This window comes from Onychostruthus taczanowskii, unplaced genomic scaffold (assembly GCF_017590055.1).
Source record: "Onychostruthus taczanowskii isolate IOZ18803 unplaced genomic scaffold, ASM1759005v1 scaffold129, whole genome shotgun sequence".
NCBI lineage: Eukaryota > Metazoa > Chordata > Aves > Passeriformes > Passeridae > Onychostruthus > Onychostruthus taczanowskii.
This window is the reverse complement of record NW_024498451.1, coordinates 609,121-629,271: the sequence shown is the minus strand read 5'-3', so window position 1 is coordinate 629,271 and position 20,151 is coordinate 609,121.

Below are 20,151 nucleotides of genomic sequence, written 5' to 3'. Positions count from 1 at the left end.
CCTTAAGTGAGACAACAAAGGAGAGGGCAGTACCGAAATTGTTGATTTGTGGAACAGCTGTCTCACTCTTGTTCAAGAAAGCTTGTCCTCAAATATTATTTTAAATTTATTTCTAAGCACCGTAATTGATAAGCACCTAATTAATTAATTAGTTAATTTATAACAAGGTATTCTGCCAACATATGTAAACATTTTTACTATTTGGAATCAAAAAAAAATATGTACTGTCATCTACATGTGTAGGTACATTGTACCTACAATATGTAGGTAAATTTATTTTGAGATGAACTGGAAGCCTAAAATGTGCAAAAGCAGATAGTCCTATGCTGAATTTCTAAATTTGAAAACAGAATTTGCAACATGCTCTTCATCTGGAATCTGCAAGTGCTTTTTCATATATGTTCAGTGGTAATATATATCAAGCTAGGACTGAATATGTAGATTACTTTTTGAATGTAAGTTGATTATAAAGAGCACAACTCCCATTATGCATACATATGTACAAGTAAACTCTTTGTGTTTGCCTATTACAGTGTGATGACTGGACTGTTGTTTATATTTGCCCCTCCTTCAGGGGCAAATATACATTTTTGCTACTTTATTACCTGGGACAGAGCCCAGACTGGGATGTTTCTCTGAAATTTAGCGCTAACTTTCAGAAATTCAAACCTTCTCTCACAGCTTTGCCACCAATTTTATGACACTAGGACTGCACCTAGTGTAGTAATTTAACACGAAATTACATTGCTTTAGCCTATTAAGGCAGTAAACAACAGCTTTCACTACTGCATGGGGAGAAACAGTCACGAATATATAGCAATTAAGGCTTATGTTCTAATTTAAATAATCTACATCAGCAGAATTACTATATTGGTCATCCATGCTAAGCTTATTTCTGATATTAGCTGTTTTTTACTCACTGGCTCCAAAGCATAACCTGATAATTTCTTGCTCTGTTGGTTTCCTTGATTGCTTTGACTGATTACCTTCTTCTCCATTCAGTACAATTTTTCTCCTCAAAACGTAAGAACTGTCTCTGTGTCTTTACTCATGTCGTGTGTTTTCAGGTCTGGAACATGATCGTTTTCAAGCTGCACTCATTTTCTATTGAAGGATATTTTACACATGTCAACACTTCATACAGATTCCTGTCTCTATTAGTAATCTCTGGTATTGTTGGGTTTTACTGTTCTGAAAGAAAATAAATGGTTTTGCACAGTTCTGCACATGTCATCTGTCTGTGGACACCATTAGACCTTACTTACGGTTGCTCAGATACTGTATTTTCTTTTCAGGTCTGCTTTTCGCTTGGTTTTACAAAAAAGCCAGTTGTTGAAATCCTGGTCTCTAGTGACTTCTGCCTAGGCGTTGGTAAAAGATTTTCTCACTGTTACTTACCAGTTGCCTGAATTTCCCTTGCCACAGCTCGCCTTTGTCCCCACCTTTACACATTCTGTCAAGGCTTTATTTCCAAAGCTGTAGGGACAGGCCACGTTTCTCCATTCACTCTCCTTTGGGAGTCAGCCTCCAACTGAGTTCTTATGACCCACCTGCTTCCAAATTCATCCAAGATCAAGCAGATCTGCAGTTTACTGTCCAGCAAAATACAATATTGGGCAGTTGCCAGTCTGGATAGGAAGAACAAAATTATCACTTGTGCTCATGGTCTATATACACGGGCAAATATTGCCGGCAGGTTTGCCTCAAGACGTCCTCAGTGTGAATGATTCCTGGACACTCACCAGCAGAATTCCCATCACATCAACAGATGCATCCTTCTCAAACCTGTGTCAGGCTGCTTCTGCTCATTCTACTTTTCACTGTCATCAGTCAACAGAAATGAATGCAAATCCACTAGTCTTCCACAAACTGATGATCCTTCATCAGTCATTCAGATCCACCCCAACAGGTCAAGCAAAACCAGCTTCTAATCAGGCAAGAAATTTGGCCCTTTAATTAACACAACTCTGCCATACCTAATTTCACCATGACAAGGGAGTTTTTCCACCTTCTGCACAGTATCATGGCACCATCTCTTTTGTACCACTCCTCACACTGCACTACAGTGAGAACTCTTACCCTGAACATGCTGGGCTACAGGAGACTTTCAAAACAGTCTGTCAGTCTACTAAAAGTGCAATTTTCTAGGATGTGATCTGTGCATCTTTTGGTAGTTTGCATGTGAATTTACATAGAATTCTTTGCAGAGTTTACAGGTTTTCTATGAAACTTTAACAAGTTTGTTAAACCATCTATTGGTCATTCACTTTCTATTTTTACCAGTCTGATTGATTTTGATAATGTCCCAGGCAGAAGCAGATTTCTAGTGAACACAAACTGGCTCACATTATTTATTTCACTCACTTCCACCAGACCACTTACTGAGGTTGCTTTCCTCAGATTGTTTTATTTCTGATAATATTGGACTCTGAGATTTTTCCACCCATTTTTTTAGCCTATGTTCCATAATCACTACAATCTATTATCTATATAGTCTGTATATACAGGGAGATATAAGATATTCACATAATAAGATTTACGAGATAAAAGATAGCTTCTTTGTATTCTGTATAAAATCTGTCAGATATATACTTCTATTATGTAGCTCATATATAATGCATTTTTATATCTTGACACCCATGTTCATTATATTCAGTACTTCCTGTATGGAGAGAAGTTGATCTCCGAGCCCTCAGGCCTCCCTAAGTCCGGGGGCATACTGAAAATGATAATAATCCATGGTTTGTTTTGGCATATTACTTAATTAATCCAGCAGCTCTTGAATTGCATTCTTTTTTCACTGGATATTAAACCAACTTGTCAATTGTAATTGCAGAGCTTCTTTTACCTTTTTTGTCTCATTCAGGCCAATCCTACTGAATCTATCTTTTCTTGCATGATATTGCTTTAGTTCAGTCATTTTTAATCCAAAGGAAATACATGGTATAGCGCGTTGAAATTTAAAAAAATGGCCAGCAATTTAATGAAATAATACTTGTAATTCATACATAAACTTAATTAATATTTCAAAATATTTTAATTATAAAGCTGTATCTATAGAAACATAATAAAACTTGTACAGATTATTCTAATACATCAGTAGTCAATAACTTCAAGTTTTTAGGAAGTTTCTACTCTGATGTGTTAAAGATGCATCAGTCTGTTAAAATGGGCTCACAGTGCAACTCTGGCACAAAACAAGAACTTCCAAGGAATATCAGGTAACATTCAGTATTTGTAAAGGAGCTTCTTTCTCTGTGCACAAGCACAAAAAGTTACTTTTAAAAATTAGGTGCATAGCTTTCTTGTTGTCATTTAATTTTTGCCTTCACTCTCCTATTGACACTGAACAGGAAAATATACGCAGATACATGTAGAAAACACAAGCAAAGCAAATTAGGGTAAATTAATGACATTATATCCATCACCACTTGGACCACAGGAATATCCACCTGATATGGATATTCCTGGCCTTCAGAGGGACATAACCTTTGTGTCATCATTTGTGTTATTTTGCCCATCAAATATTCTAGAATCAAGACATGTGAGCAGCTCCCTTAAGTACACAGAACCTTTATCATAACTGTGAGTGTGATCAGGCTCAAATAAACAAGCAGATGTGTAGTCACATGGTTTTGCCACCTAGAGACCCTAAGTGAGCTTTATTCTTTTTTGTCCTTTTTACAGAACAGTCCCCATTTTCATTCCTTCTTGAAAGACGTGGTCCTCACAAGTATCTATATGTCTAGTGTTTAACATCAGTAAATTTTGTTCATTCCCCAGGGAGCTGAAACCTAAAAACTACTGAATCAATGCCAGCACATGATCTGCTCATCTTGTTTATCTCTCTGTGCATTTGTTTTATTTATTTTCTCAAGCATATTTAGTGTGCAGTCTCTTTTGGAGTATTATATATTTCTAAATAATGCAATATTGCTGACAGAATTTACATGACGGAATCATTGATATTGATGTGACAGCCTTAGTGTCTCCCTGTTTATTATTATGAAGTATCTTTGCTATGATGTAGAAAGTAATATTCTTAATGCCCTCTTCACTCTACATGGTTAGTTGTGCTGCCCTAAAATAAAATCCTAATTCATTCTGGATAGTGACAGTGATCTTGACAATCAGTAACACTCATCCTCGGTGTGATATCCATTCACCAATTTTTCCTTTTGTTTCCCTTTCTGTGAGGCAAAATCCCAGAGTAGGCAGATACCTCCATTACTCCCTTGAGACATCAGTCATCCCCAAGAACCGCAGGCAGGCAGGGCACCCCAGTCGTGCAGTGAGCATACCTCCACAAGGCACCAAAGATACTGTGACAGATGAGAAAAAGAAACCTAAACATCAGTAAAAGGGAGAAACTGAAGTGCTTGTGTTACCCAAAGTGAGTTTTTTAACATTTCTCAAGTGTTGTCTCAGCTGGAGCTCAGCATCATCACCTAGGCAGTAAGGCAGGCTGGAAGTGTCTACAGTTACCTTTTCTTAAAATTTCCCACGGGTGCAATGGTTTTCTTGTAGTTCTGCCTGCTTGTTTATGGCTAAGATTTTTTAGATACACAGAACTTAGCTGTCTAAAACTCCAGCAGATTGTGCTGTGCTAATCACTATTGCCAGCAAAGATCTAATGCAGAACTGACATAACAGTTGCTTCATTCTAGAAAATGGAGAATAGTACTAGAAGAGTAGTATTCTCTTATTCTTTTCATTCTAGAAAAGAGAGAACAGTGTTGCCTCTGCCACACAGCCCAAGTAGCTATTCCCAGACTGCCTGAGAGCTCATTTTGCCATATATATTAAAGGTATGCACTGTTTCAGCAACAGTAGTTATTAAATAGCTCAACAGATCCACCATCAATTCACAATAAATATTGCTCTTGTTTAAGGAACAATTTGCAATGCTGCTTCTCTTACCCAGCTGCGGATTTCCCATCTCTGGAAGTGTTCAGAGTCTTGGATGCGGCTCTCACCAGTCTTGCTCATGGCAGGTGGTTGAACAAGATGATCTTTATGTCCCTTCAAGGCCAAACCATTCAATGATTCTATGATTTTATGATTCTATGATTCTGCTAGAGTACACTGAATTTCTCTACACTAAAAAAAAAATTACTTTTAGTTTGTTTTGTTGATCTAAAAGTCACAGAGATGCTGCATCTGTGTAGTCCAAATAAGCCACATATTTACACTAAACATCTGGCTTGCATAACCTTTTTAATAGCATAGAAGCTATCCATGTTTCAAGAGGTTTTAATTGTCCAGTAGAGTAGTCCTTTATTTTATTTCTGTATATTTCTTGTCACTATGAATTGCTTTCACGTGTCTAAGTAAGACAGCTCTTTGATGCAGTTTGGAAACGTTGGTTTCCTAGTTACAATTCATAACAACACAAAAAAGGCAGGGGGATTATGGATCTGAGAGAAGGGTATAAAATCATCCAGAATTGAACTGGTATATGGAGTACACAGTAGTACTTACAAATTTACCCAAATCATCATCCCCTGAATTTAATTGTACCTTGAAGTCCTTGGAATTATTTTTACACAATTTTACCATACCAAAATGTAAAGATTAGTTGATGCTATCATTTTGAAATGTCATAAGCAGATATAAAGCACAAAAACAGTATTACAAGGACAGGGTAACCAACCTGGTAAAGCCCACATAGAAAACTACTCCTGCCATTCAGGAGTTTGTCCGTATTATCACTTTGTTGCCTTATCATATCCAGCTCTTTTCCACCATCTCTAAGTCAATTGATAGGATTCACTTCTGTTCAGTTTTGTTTTCTTCACTATATGACTGCAATGAAAAGACCGTCCTCTGACTCTTTGCTGGCCAGTGTAAGCAGTCTCAGTTCAACTCTCAGCAAGCAGGAAACCATATCAACAATCAGAAAAATCAGCTGACCTTCAGTCTCAGCAGACAGACCTCGTGTGTACAAGGAAAATGAATTCAGGATGGGCTTCTTCAGTGATGTGGTTAGCTCACATTGGCAAAGCCAGGCATGTTGTTGTACTTCTGCTGTAAGGAAAAAGGGCTTAGGTTTCCCAGCTACCAAACATCCAGCAAGTTTCCTCAGGTCTGCTCTCACTGCAAACTACACAAGACTGTAAAAGTTGTGCAGTCATGGTTTGCTAATTTTTTTATGCCAAGAGGTTTTGGAGGAAAACAGTTTTAAAAATCTTTATCATATCAACTCTTTGCTAAGAGTTCTCAAACAAAAGAAAGCACTGCAAAACATTACATGCTCATGGGAAATGGTGCACAATTTAAAAAAAAAAGAATAGGTGCGTCTTTCTTCAAATATTAATGGTACAATCTGCAGAGACAATATAACTTTTATGTGATTGAATGTAATTTTTCTACTGGCAAAAATATCTCAATATCAGCTATAGGTAGAGACAAGGGAAGGCTGTCCATGATATCAGTTCCAGAAATAGGCTAAGAAATTATCACATTTGAAGAAATTAATAAAGGAAAAAGATGTAGGGTGAACTATTTCTCTACAAATAATGTTAGGGGGCAATTTGGAAAGCAATATGATATATGATAAAAATAGTATTTTATATCAAACACAGTACTTGTAAATCACCAGCTGTATTCAGTCTACCCATTTCTTTCCTGAAGTTTAGCTTTTAAACACAGCTCTGTATCTATCTTAACCAAGTCTTTGTCTCCCTCTTGTGTTCAGACTGTTAACATGACTTTGACAGAAACAAAGATCTCTCAAATATTTACAGCCGCTGCTTTAAAATAATTTTTTTTAAAGTCAAGTCATATATAAACCAACATTACTATTTCTCAGATGAAGTAAATACTTCCCAGATAAAGGCATCTGATAAAATTCACATCTGATAAAAGCAGGTAGAAAAAAATTGCAAAAAACTTAACAAAATAAATGGGGTCCCTTTGCAATTTATGATTGATTTTTTTTTTCCCTGCTAAGATACTGCATCTAAAATTTCTTGGTACTTGCAATATACTAATTTTCAAAAACTTATTCAAGACCTCTAAACCTTTCTTTTAACTGTCAGACTTCTGAATTTACATGGTGTCATCAGGCAATGACTTTCAAAAGCATTAACATCAGAAGGGAGAGAAATGATTAATGCATAGATAAAACATATCATTAAATCTTAAACTAATCAATTATTAAACTCTGCAGTATGTTAGTAAAGTTGCCTGTTTTTATTTCCAAAGGGATTATATGGAGCGAAGGTGGATATATCATACATTTTTGATGCACACACACATCTATGCTTCACTCATTAAGTAGCATGAGACTCCTTTAAAAGAAATATATACTGGTACATGGGAAAGACCCTCAAATATGTCATATAAAATCTACCCATTGATTTTTCCTTCATTTCCCCTTTATTTTTCTTTTTCTCATATATGCAACAGCCAAAATAACTGTCTTTGTGAAATTACTAGTATGTAGTTTGTTGCTGTATTTTTACATTTTCTAGTGCTGAATGTGTTCTCCTTTTTAAGAGAATCTGTGGAGCAGAGTCTTTCTCTTTTGCTGTAAGGGAACACATTTCCAAATCAAATCACATTATTTGGAAGGCACTGCGTCTGATATTTGAATATTCGAACTGCTAGAGCAGTAGAAAAAGTGTTTCCAAATAATAGACACCTTTTCATACGAACCTTTAGAAATTTGTAGAAGAATGTTCCAAATATTGAAAAAAAAATACATATGGACAGCTACTGTCCATGTATTTGGCGTAAAAAGATTTTTAAGAAAAGCCATCATTTCAATCTAATGGAAGTCTGGGATAAACCCACAACAAGACACCTGTCTAGTTACATGTCTCTTACTTTCTGTAAGTCTATTCCATCAGCAATGGCTTTTAGTCTTCCTTTTCTCTTTGCTGCTATGTGTCTATCCCTTTTCAAAAGGAGAATGAAGACCTTAGGCCACCTTTTATTCATATGTGCTTTAGCCACACACACACACACACACACGTCTCATAGTCATGCCTGGTAGATTCCTTTCCAATAAGCTGAGGCAGATGATTCAATTCTAAAAGTATTTAACACATTAAAAAATACCTTTTTAAATGAAAATTACTTTTGTAGCCCTTTTGTAGATCTTGGATATATGTGCTATCATTTCTGTTCCCACTTCTTGCCTGCCCAAGAGATCACAAAAATTTTCTGGGTAATTCTTGCTTTGGTTTGGTAAAATAAGAAGGAATTGAACAAAAAGATCTTTAGGCAAAGAATCTTTTCTTTTAACCACCAGACTGTAAATAATTTGGTATAACATAGCCAATAATTATCTAAAATTTGCACACTCTTATTATTATTGTGAATTACTTAGCATACATTAAATCATTGCAAATCTTTTGGGGATTGTATTCTAAAATGCTATCTCATGCTTACATTTTTGACCCAAAGGAGGAGTCAAAAATTTTCCCCAGTGTCTAACTCTCAGTTGCTCTAGTAGAAATTATTAGCAGTTTTCAAATCCTATTTTTCCAGTCACTGGAATTCTCTCTTATTCAGCAGTCTGTGATCTGGTTTTCTATAAACCTCTACCTTCATTGACTTCTACAGAATGGCACGCATCTCTCTGAAGCTGTAACCCATCACCCTGGTATGTTATCGCCATTCCTGTTTCAAGGAGAAATGAAATAGTTTTATGGCTTTGAAAATCCCTGCAATAGGGGGATAGAGAGTACATTGAAGTATTTCTCACTATAACCTTTTCTCACCTAGCTGAAGAGAAAGGTAGTGTAGTAGAGCTAGAGTAAAGCCTGTTCACAGAGATTTTTCAGCATTTATCTTCTATAACATACCTGCATTTGAATATATTTTGTCTCCCTGAATCTTTGCTTTCCCCCTTTTCCATTTTCTACAATTCAGAAGGTAAACACAGCAACAATAATGTGTAAGTTGGATTTGTAACCCATCCTGAGGGGGTGAACACCAGGTAGGTCACAAGAACACAGGCACTGATGGTGGTTTGCCTGTGGGGTGAGGAAGAGCTCCCGCACTTCTGTCACACACCTTTTCTAATGCAACATGATAGAATCATCTTACACAAAATGTCAAGTCAATTAGGCTTTTCTTTGGCCTTCAGAGATGATTTTGCTTAAGTGTTGAAGTACTTAATCCACCACTCAATAATAGTCTTGAGTAGTAACATTACTGAAAATTAGCTTTGAAATAAGCAATAGTATGAGTGCTTTGTTTGGCAATAGATGTCGCATGAATTCAGCTGCAGTTAGACAAGCCAAGCTTTCAATTACTGCAGACACCATGGTGGAAAGAGGACCAGCATGTGGGCAGTAATTTTCATTGTTTGCTTTACTCCTGTATCCTTTGATAGCCAGCTGGTGATGGATGAGAAGCAGTGTAATGATGCAGACTCTCTTCTGAAAGCCGTTTTGTACAGCAATCCAGATACTAATAAAACCCCATGAAATACCACATTTTTACGAACTGCTAAAGTGATATGACTGTTATATGTTGATAATGATAAATTGAAGGAGTAATTGGCAATAATTTATTACCCTTTTCCTTGTGAGCAAATTACTCATACAGCTAAATGATACCAGTATATTATGAAAATGAAGTCATTCTCTTCCCAGGCTACACCTCTTTACAGCTAGAAGCCATGTCTGCTGTTTTTGCATCTTTCACTACTGTTCAATTATGAACTCCATGCAAAAAGGACCTCTCTTTCTCTTCTTCTTGTGGTACACAGAATGTTATGATCCAGACAAGGACCACAGGATTAAAATCTTTTAACAGAAATAGTAGCTTCAAAATATTTTTGTAGCCTAAGGAGATGGAAAGAAAACATTTATTATACAGCATATAATGATACAGTCTAATTTCCTGAACAAGTAACTGATTCAAGATAGTAAAGTAACAATTATCCTACCGAGGAAAAAAGTTCAAAATTAATTAAAGAGGCAGAAAGAAAATATCTCAATAATTAAAAAGTCATCTCTAGTTGTTCAAAGCAAGATAAATGTACAGGAATATCTCTTTAATTCTCATCTCTAAAAACAGATCAAAGATTACCTCCTTGGGATGAGAAAGAAATTCATTAGATCCTTAGTCATTCAGTGGAATAATTCACCTCAAAAAATTTGTCTTCAGTCAAGTTTGTAATTGCAGAGATGTAATAAATACACAAATAGCATGGAATATCTTTCTAAGAGCCAAGGAAAGCTTTTGAGAGTCACATTGACAGTGGCATGAGGTCTCCTGAGCATTCTTTTTTTATAGGAAATGTTTAATTGCTTTTTATTGAGCAGAACCTTTCCTTCTGCTTGTAAAAGAAATTATTGCTTTCTGCCTCTGGTTCAGTCAGAGGAAGTTAATAGTCCCAGTTTCCTCTGGCAACAGACACAGTTAATGACTGGAAGACTATCATAAACAGGGTTTATTGCCCAAATTACAATCCAGTTCCTAACCAGCCTTCTCATTCAAATTGCCCTCCTGGCATTTTGGTGATTTTCTGTCTTATTATCTGGTTCACAAAGACAGTTCTTTGATATTTTAAAACTTTATTTTTTTATTTTTAAAATTTTTGGGCTTTTTTTTTTTTTTTTTTTTTTTTTTTTACTTTTTAAAATAGTATTCACAATGCTGGAAATTGTTAAATTCAGTGTGAAAGGTATATTTACTGACTTCACAACACCAAAGTTCTTTTCAACAGAAGTGATTTTTCAGCATACAGAAAAACCTGTGTCCAAATACAAAAAATAAATTATTCCTTCTCTGCCTTGAAGCTGTTCCTTCTGGTGTAATATCTAAGTGCTATTATTAAGGCATGTATAAAAAATACAGTTGTACAGGAAAATACTTTTGAAATCTTTAAGGTAAAAAAAATTAATAGAATACTACATATGTGATAATTATTCTTACTATGACATCATAAATGCACAGAGAGATTTGCAGTTAAACGAAAATCCCTGCTTTATAGTGCTATCAAAGAAGTCAAACATATTGACTAGGTGTAGCTGGTACTATGTTTGCCACACGAGGAGACTTAAAGAAAAATTAAAGCTGATTTTCTCTAATTTTTTAGCAATTTAGCAATGAGAAAGCACTAAAAAATGTGTTTCTTTGAAGGGGACTTCAGAAAGGAAGATTTTGGGATTGCACACTAGAGAATTTCTTTGCTATTACACCTCATAACTAGGTGTCAGATTTTCTAAATAGTTACATCCAAGACAGACATTAACTCAGAGTGAAATACAGTAGCAAGAAATGTAAAAGCCACATTCCTGCCAGGACAAGGACATAATTACAAGCACAGCATAAACCTAATCAGTAAGTTTTATTGTCACAGATTGTCAGAGGTAACAAAAGTCTACAAACAGCGTAGGTTTGATCAAGTCTCACCATGAACTCCAAAAGCATTATTGCATTTATATCAAACAAGTCTCCTGAATTTTACATCATTAAAAAATAAACAAACCAAAACAAACAGGATAGGAGGAAAAAATCTTAAATTGTGGGGAAAAAAGTGATTATTTTTAATTATATCACCTGCTCCCTAAACCTCTGAAGCATCTGAAGACTTCCAGCTGTATCAGGGCACCTCAGTGATGCTGTCCTTTATAATTCTGACTGGTGATCTTCTAAATTTACTTGTTGTGTAACCACCAGTATTGCAATTCTGAAAATATTTACTATCACTGCATCAGGATTTTTACATCTCATATTGGCATTTTTATACTCTAAATATAAATAACTATATATATATTATGTATTTTAATTTTTTATTTAACAAAATGAGTCTTCTATAAAGGATTTCAAGACTGATAGGGAAAAAACCCATCTATGTAGAATAGAGGTAACATTTAGTTTGCTTATGGCTAAGGATTCATTCAAGGGTAGATCTATGTCTCTGTAAGAGGTGTTGCAACAGGCACAATAAAGATAGTAAATATTTTAAACAATCAGGCTAATTTATTAGAACACCTAATTGATATTTATAGAGCGTTTCAATATCACTAACTATAGCATACTACAGGACTGAATTAGAAATCAACACTAGCAACTGACAGAGGACTGTGTAACCAGGCATAAATGGTGAGTGTTCCAAGTACTGCTTATTTTTAGCTATAGTAAAGATTGTAAAAATAAATTTATTATTTCTAAAAAGCAAAGAGTGCTTTGAAGCACAGAATTTTGTTTAAGTTCAGTTTCAGCCTCACTATATTCTTTCCTTATTATGTCAATATTCTCTTTGGCTCAGAAGCTCATTTTGTGCAAGGAAAGATACAGAACAATAATGAAAAAGACTGCAGCTGATGGCAAATCCCTTAATATTTTTATTTTGTGTTATTGCTGTGATATACAATAGGTGATTTCCTGAGTCTGGTACCACACCAGGGAGTCACGGACCATAGTACACATACAGATTCTCCAGAAAAGCTGTCCCACTCCCCAATTCCTGCCTGGGAAAGCTCTTACACAACATCAGCAACAGCTGCATCACAAACATACTACAAGGGTTGTATCAATCTGTATGTGAGAAAAAGCCACTCTAAATTAGCCCTGCTGAGCAGCACCACTTTCAGGAGAGCTGTCCTTCTAATAAAAGCCATCAGACATGAAATTTGTCATCACACTTAAATTTGTCTTTCAGCAATCTAGTGCCATCATTTCACTTTGACAGCAGAGAGAGAAATTAAACTCTATAAAAAATATCAAACAGACATACCTTGAATAGTACATGAAAGTGAAGTTGAGGGCTAGGTTGTTGTCTGCAGCAGGTACTTATTTCAACAATTCCAGCAATGGGAGAGAAAAAGGATATCTAAAACCAAACCAGAGCCTTACAACAGTAACGGAATTCCACTTCAGCATTTCTGCTCCAACATGTCCATTTTAAGACTCTCGATCTGTATTTCAACCTGACTAAAGTCTGAATGCCTTCTCTGAGTGACAAATAGACAATCAGAACTTGGAAATCAGAGCCTCACACGGGAAGAAGCATGGCACAAAGATAGCACCTTTCAGAGCACCCCTTAGGACAAAACTGCACCCTGATTTTTTCACATCCCACAGTCTGCATAACACTTTTACAGCCCCATTTTATGTCTGCCCTACTCAGAAAAAATGTCCCAGCACTCCACGCACCTACAATGCAGGCAATCTGATAACTGTCTCACAGCACAAATCTGCAAAACAGGAGATGGATAACGTCTTTGAAGGGGACTTCAGAAAGGAAGATTTTGGGATTGCACACTAGAGAATTTCTTTGCTATTACACCTCATAACAAATAGGAGAAGGATATCCTGAGGCTGGTCTCTCTAAGAGGAGATAACCCCTAGAACAGATTAGTTCTACATACCCTGGCACTTGAGCTCCCTTCTCTGGTCTGGGACACAACAGATTGGCATTATGGTAAACTCAGTAGCCTGTAGCTCTGTTGGTAAGAAAGGCAGAATGTGTGTCACAAGTCCTGCACTGTATAATTACTTTACGCATACCTGTTAATGAGACCTTGATTTTTTAAGTGAAACAAAATCCAAACAGATTAATCTGATCTCTCAGCCTTACAGCTACCATATGTTGGATAAGAAGATAACTGGTTTGGAGTTCTAAGAGTCAGAAAAAGTTCAATTTATATCCACTTATTCCCAGACTAAAAGGATATGTGTGGTAAGATATTATAAAGTATGGTCTAATGGACTATTACAGAAGCATGGTATAACTGTGTGGCAGACAGCCTTTACTTTTTATCAGTGAACACTTCATTAATGACCAATTAAAGAATCTCCCTGAACTAGCTCATTTGGTGCTAAAGGTAGGTTTTTAAACAATATTTCAGAAAACTGAGTTATTACCATTGAAAAACATGGTGCATCAGAAAGACCTACACCCCTATTTATAACATATCAATAAAGTCCATTATCATTCACCCAGTTACACTTGCATAATTCAACATTACCTCAGGAAAATCAGGCCTGGAGCATTAAACACTCCCCTTATTGTAAGTGACAGGAGTGGTGCAGCTGCAGCTAACAGGGACACCACAGTGCAGGCTGTTGCTATCTCTTATAAGGAAGGAACTGAAATAACTTTCAGTGACTGCGATAAAATGTGCTGCCTTATCTGGAGCTTTGCTTCACTGAAATATTTGCAGATATCTTACATCAATGCCCATATGCTTAGTCTCAAGACTTTGGGTGATTTCATGGCATATTCTCAATTATTGTCCAAGGAAAAAAAGCACAAGATGGGCATCACAGTTTGAATGCAGGACACAGATATTCATCCACCTCTCTACGAAACAGCAGCTGTAAAAAGCCCTCAGCTGTCAAGCTGAGCTATCTGCCCTTTGGCCAGTTTATCCCCAGTTGTCACAGATTAGGAAAGAATTAAGAAAAGAAAAAATGCATGTATCAGCAAAAGAATAATCAGGTCATTTGCTCCACAGCTCTTGCCAAAAGTGCCGCCAGGATACAGGGCTACAGACTTCTGGAGAGCAGGTTTTTCTACAAGAGGACCCCCCAGCCTGCTGCTGCCTGAGCTGTGAAGGGGCTGGTCAAAGGCATGTAAAAAAGCCTGTCTGTTTCTCACCCCTTGACTGATGGCAGATTCCCCATCTTTATACAGCTCTGTGAAGAAATATACCTAAATTTTTGGCCCATAAAGCAGCACCTCTCCAAGAGCACTGAACTTGAGAGCACCTGGCTGCACAATCAACAGCAGGAACAGCATTTGCTAACACTGGTACCCAAGCCATGACTTCTCACCCACCCCACTCATTCCTTCCCTTTTCACTTCGTCAGTCTCCATGTTTCCACACTGCAGCCACCCAGCCTTGTATCTCCTACACAATTTTGATCTATCTCCCTGGAAAGGGAAGACGCGCTAGGAATCTAAGCCACCCATGTGATTTCTGTAAATTCATTGCATGCCCAAGTTTAGGGAAGGAGCTTTAGCACTTCGTTGTAAGGACTTTTAAAACTCCTGCACCAGAATATGGGAACTTGCCATACCATGTCAGTTAAGTAACACTGGTCATCTCTTCTTCCTTACTGCCAACAGATCTATTTTCTTTCTGGAATTCAGAAACAGCTTAACAATTCCTCTCATCTTTGCTGCTATTTCCAGCTCAGTTTCTGAGTCTCTTATCTTCTCTTGCTCAAAATGTTGCATTGTGAATCGTAAATACCTCTGTCTTAAATACCTGTTATTGAATAGTTTTTTTGGTAATAGGATAATAAAACACTGCACCATATTTTGTCATAGGCAGCACAGCTGTTATTTATAGTGTGTTTTATGCTTGTTGTCCCTCAACCAATGGAAACTGCTTTTCCTTCTCCTTTACCCTAGCATGGGGCATAGTGTGTGTCCAGCCAAGTTCAGATTGTGTTGCTCTCCTTTCATTAATCCTCATGTGTTCCACTTGAGAGGAATAGCAGATTTGTCTTTACCAACAAGCTGTGGGTCTGCTGGTAGATAAAACTAGCACTGGGAAATAAAGAAAACAATGAGAAGGATTCCACTGATTGATGAATGGAAAAAGATACTTGCTTTTACAAATAACCTTTAGGTTTGCTGATAAATTAAATCAGACATTGAATGATGAAAAAAACAATGGAGAAGAAAAATCCCTAAATTCCATACAAATTAAAAATTAAAAGGGAGGGTTATAAATTAGAGGGAAATCTTTGGTATCAGGCATATTGTGAGGTCTGTGCCTCTCAAGTACCTCAGCCAATGGGGAAAGAGGGAAGGGAAATGCGTCTGGGAAATTAGGGTAAAAAGGGAGGCTGCATCCTCCAAAAGTTTGAGAGACACCATGGGAATGCCCCATGGCCTCTCCCTTTATTCAAATAAAGTAAAAGGACTCCTCTGTCTCCTTTTTGGAAATAAACCTCTGATGTTTGTGGATTAAATTTCCTAATGCACTCAATAGAACCAAAAGTGGCAGGGGCAGTGTTGAGAGCAGCTGCAAGGTTTCTGGGGCCCTTGTTATCGCTGCGATGAACTGCTAGGTGTCCTGCAATATACTGTAATCACCTTCAGCCAGCTAACCTGCCTGACTGAAGATGTGAATGGGGAAAGAGACTCAAGAAGAGCCATGAGCCAGAATATGCCTGGAGCAGGACATACCCACTGCTAGTGAGGTCTCTGTCTTCTCCACTAGAACTTCACATCTTGTTGCTAAAACTAACAATCTGGTATCAGTTCTCTTTAATAGCAATGTAAAACAGAAGTAATCCAAATCATTTAAATGAGCACAAGTAATGGAATGAGGGACATAAAATTCTTTTCTATCCTACATTTTAACAGTAATTAAATTTTTTTCAGAGAATAATCACCACTTTCTAGAACTGATCTTTTAATAGTATTGCAGTAATTAAATATAGGAACTGAAATTTTTGAGACTTCATTTTAGACAACATAATACCTCTTTCAGATTAAAAAAAAAAATTGTAAGGTAAACATCACTCTAAGAATAAACTCAAAGCAACACCCACACTCAGCAATGTGGGGCATTTCAGCTCCTAAACTCCCTTATATCACAGGTTTTTGAGATGAGTTGCTAGATGAATATATTCTGTAAAACAGCCTAAAGATAATCAAAACATAATCAGTCAGACATGTAACAACCAATTCACTGCCCTTTAAATACTTAAATAAATTGCTCTTTCACCGTTCTGTGCTGCAGTACCAGGAGCTCATGGCTTCTCAGGGATGTACAGCAACTTGTCCCCCAATTGCCTGTGGTGATAGGAATCTTTTCCATTTGTGAGCCATGTTGGTTAACTGAGGCAAGAGATTCAGGCCTTGCAAGTCACATCAGAGCTGTGGCCATCTCTGGTGATGCCCTGATTCAAGTAAAGCACTGCTTATCTGGCTCTTCACTCTTGTGCAACTTATGAACTCTCTTCTGTATTCTTGGACCTCTGCTCTACACAGAGCTGAATTGGGCTAAGCTATTAATTGTCCACAAAAAAAGATTTCTTCCCAACCTGAACTACAATTTGCTCTGCAATGTGTAAGTTTGTTAAGCCTTGAAATGTGCATTTTCTGACCTTGTCTGGAATTGAACTTTCCAAATTCATTCACACCTAAGCACTGACCATTTCCTTTATACTGAGTAGGGCTCCATCCCAATGTCTTTTGCACAGACAGGCACACAGATTGTTTGCAAGCACTTCAGCAGAGAGCAAGGAGAAGCATGATACTGTAAATATCTGATCCCCTTCTGCTCTTGTGGATCTTTCCCATCAGTATCTCCTGAGACAGAGAACTTCCCAGCCTTTCACAAATTTCTTTCACAATTTTCTAAATGTTTCTTTGGTTTAATCTGACTGAGATCAGACTGATATACAAGGTTATTCTTTGTGTTTAAAAGACATTACAAGGAGCCTTTCATATTCTCTGGGGGTTAACACAGAGGATAATGGGTATCAATACTCCAGATTGTCTATGTTGTCTTTCTAGCATCTTCCTCTGTGAATACAGTTTTATTATTCTACAGACACATACTTCCTGTCTACTTCTGGCTCAGTCTTATTCCAGAACTAAACTGCTTTAAAAGATGCTTTTTTGCAAAATGTCCTTCCTTTCACAGACATGGTGAGAGACACACAAAGTGTGTGCTGCTTCATATCTCATCCACAGACATCTGATCCTTTAAGTAAATTCCTCAATGCTTTTCATTCTGCATGACCATTCTCAATATAATAAGCTCTGTATTTTGTACAGTAAGGAATGAAAATCTTAAGTGAATTGTCTAAACAAAGTAAGAACCAAAAGCAAATATACTGAGCACAACAGTCTTCCACTGCTGTTTGTTTTTTTTCCAGTAAGGAACCAGCAGTGCTCAGTAGCATCTTGGCTCAATATCTAAGTGTTATTTCAGTATTGCAGAGCTGTGGCAATTCTGTTCTGTGAACTTCCCATATTATTCATTTTTCCCTTTCTGAACATTGATTGTCACATGAACATCTATCATTTTGCCAGGTGTCACACTGATTGTGGTACAAATCTTGAACTAAGCATTTCTCCAAAGTAAAATGTTTGCTTCATCACAGAGTGGTTTGTGTTGTAAGGCGCCTTCAAAGATAATCTATTCCAACTCCCCTGCTGTGGGTAGGGACTCCTTCCACTAGAACAGGTTGTTCAGAGCTCCATCCAAACTTGAACACTCCATCCAGGGATGGGACATCCACAGCTTCCCTGGGCAGCCTGTTCTAGTGCCTCACTACCCTCACCATAAAAAAAATTCTTCCTTATGTGCTATCTAAACCTAATATTTTCAGTTTAAAGTTTAAAACAGTTATCTCCTTGTCCTCTAAGTACAGATCCTTATAAAAAGTCTTGCTCTGTATTTCTTATAAGCTTCCTTTGTATACTGAAAGACCACAGTATGGTCTCCCCAAATCTCTTCAGTGTCAACAGGATAACTGTGGAACTATTTCCATATTGGATAAATAAGTTACATTTAAGGGTGTATATAAAATCATGGGAATCAGCACGATCAGAATACAAACTAAAACTTCATAAAAACAAGGGTATCTAATATTCACCTATACATGGTATCTTTTAAAACATAAAGGATCTGTGGATGATTTTTTGAATGCATTTCCTTGCATGTGTACCACTGAATGGATACGACTGGAAGGCATTATGGTAGGTCACATTTCAACCTTCCTGCTCAAAGAGGGTCATCCTAGAGTACAAGGCACAGAATTGTGTCCAGACAATTCTTTAATTTTCCCAGTGGAGGAAACCCCACAACCCTGGTGCGCAATCTGTTCCACGGCTCAGTCAAGTTCTTCTTTGTATTCAAATGAACGGTCCTGTGCATCTATTTGTGCTCATTGCCTTTTATCCTGTTGCTCAGCACCACCAAGCAGAACCTGGATCCACCTTCTTGATGCCCTCCCTTCAGATACTTATTGATCAGGTCCCCTCTCAGTCATCTCTTCTCTGGGCTGAACAGGCCCAGCTCCCTCAGCCTTTCCTGCTAAGAGACATGCTCCAGACCCCTCGTCACCTTTGCTGCCATTCACTGAATTTGCTTCCAAAGCTCCATGTCTTTGTTGCACTGAAAAGCTCAGAAGTGGACACAGAACTCCAAATGTGTCTCACCAGGGCGAGCAGAACAGCAGGATGATCTCCCTTGACCTGCCAGCAGTGCTTTTTCTTGTACACACCAGGACATCATTGGCCTTCTTGGCCACAAGGGTAAAATTTCAGGGTTTTTTTCCATTCAGGAGCAGTTCAGAGCAACTACCAACCAGTACTGAGATGTCAAACTAATCAAAGCTTGGAAGAGAGCTACCATCAGAATTCCAGATGTGGTTGTCTTCTCTGTGTCAAATGTAGTAGGGACAGAAGTAATATTCTGGCTTTACACATACAAATGTGTGAATTTTGCATGAAAAGGCAAAAGGTTTCATGTTAATACAGTGGATTATTTTTTACTTACTGAAATGTACACTCTATTGCCAGTTAAAGATTCTGACTAGGGCTGTCAAACAAGCAATTTGATTTCAAAGTAATGCTGTAATTAAAACTACTGCTGATGGGCATCTGGAACACAATGGGACTGCTGCTCTCATCATAACAGAGATGTAAAGAATTGAATAGAGAATTTTCTTCATCTGCAGCTATCACTACAATACGGATCAAGTAAATTATACATTGGGGAAACATTGTGTGGTTGTACAGGGAAAGTGAGAGTGTAGTTCAATCCTGTCATTTAACTGACATACAGAAGTGTGTTCTGCCTTGCTTCCCAATCTAGCCAGGCTTTTGCTACAGCCCTTATGGTCATAGAGCCACAAAATAAGCAGTATTCCTCCCAGGTGAAGAGGTGAAGAGGCAGAGGGCCACCTCTTCAAAGTGGTACACCAATAGGTGAAAAATAACAACTTAATGTTGTACTATATTCTTAATGTTTTTCTTTTCTTTCTATTCCTCTCCTTTAAATTTACACAAACTAACTCTAAACCTTGCAATATATCCTATTCACCAGCTGCCACCTAGATACAGCCTGCTCATACCTCACCACTAACTTGGTCCGATGCTTCCTTCAGAGGTCACAGAGCACATAGCTCTGGTGTCAGTGTCTATCACCCTAACTCTTGCCACACCTGAGGACCTTTCACAGCACCACAGCAATGTCCTGTCTTGCA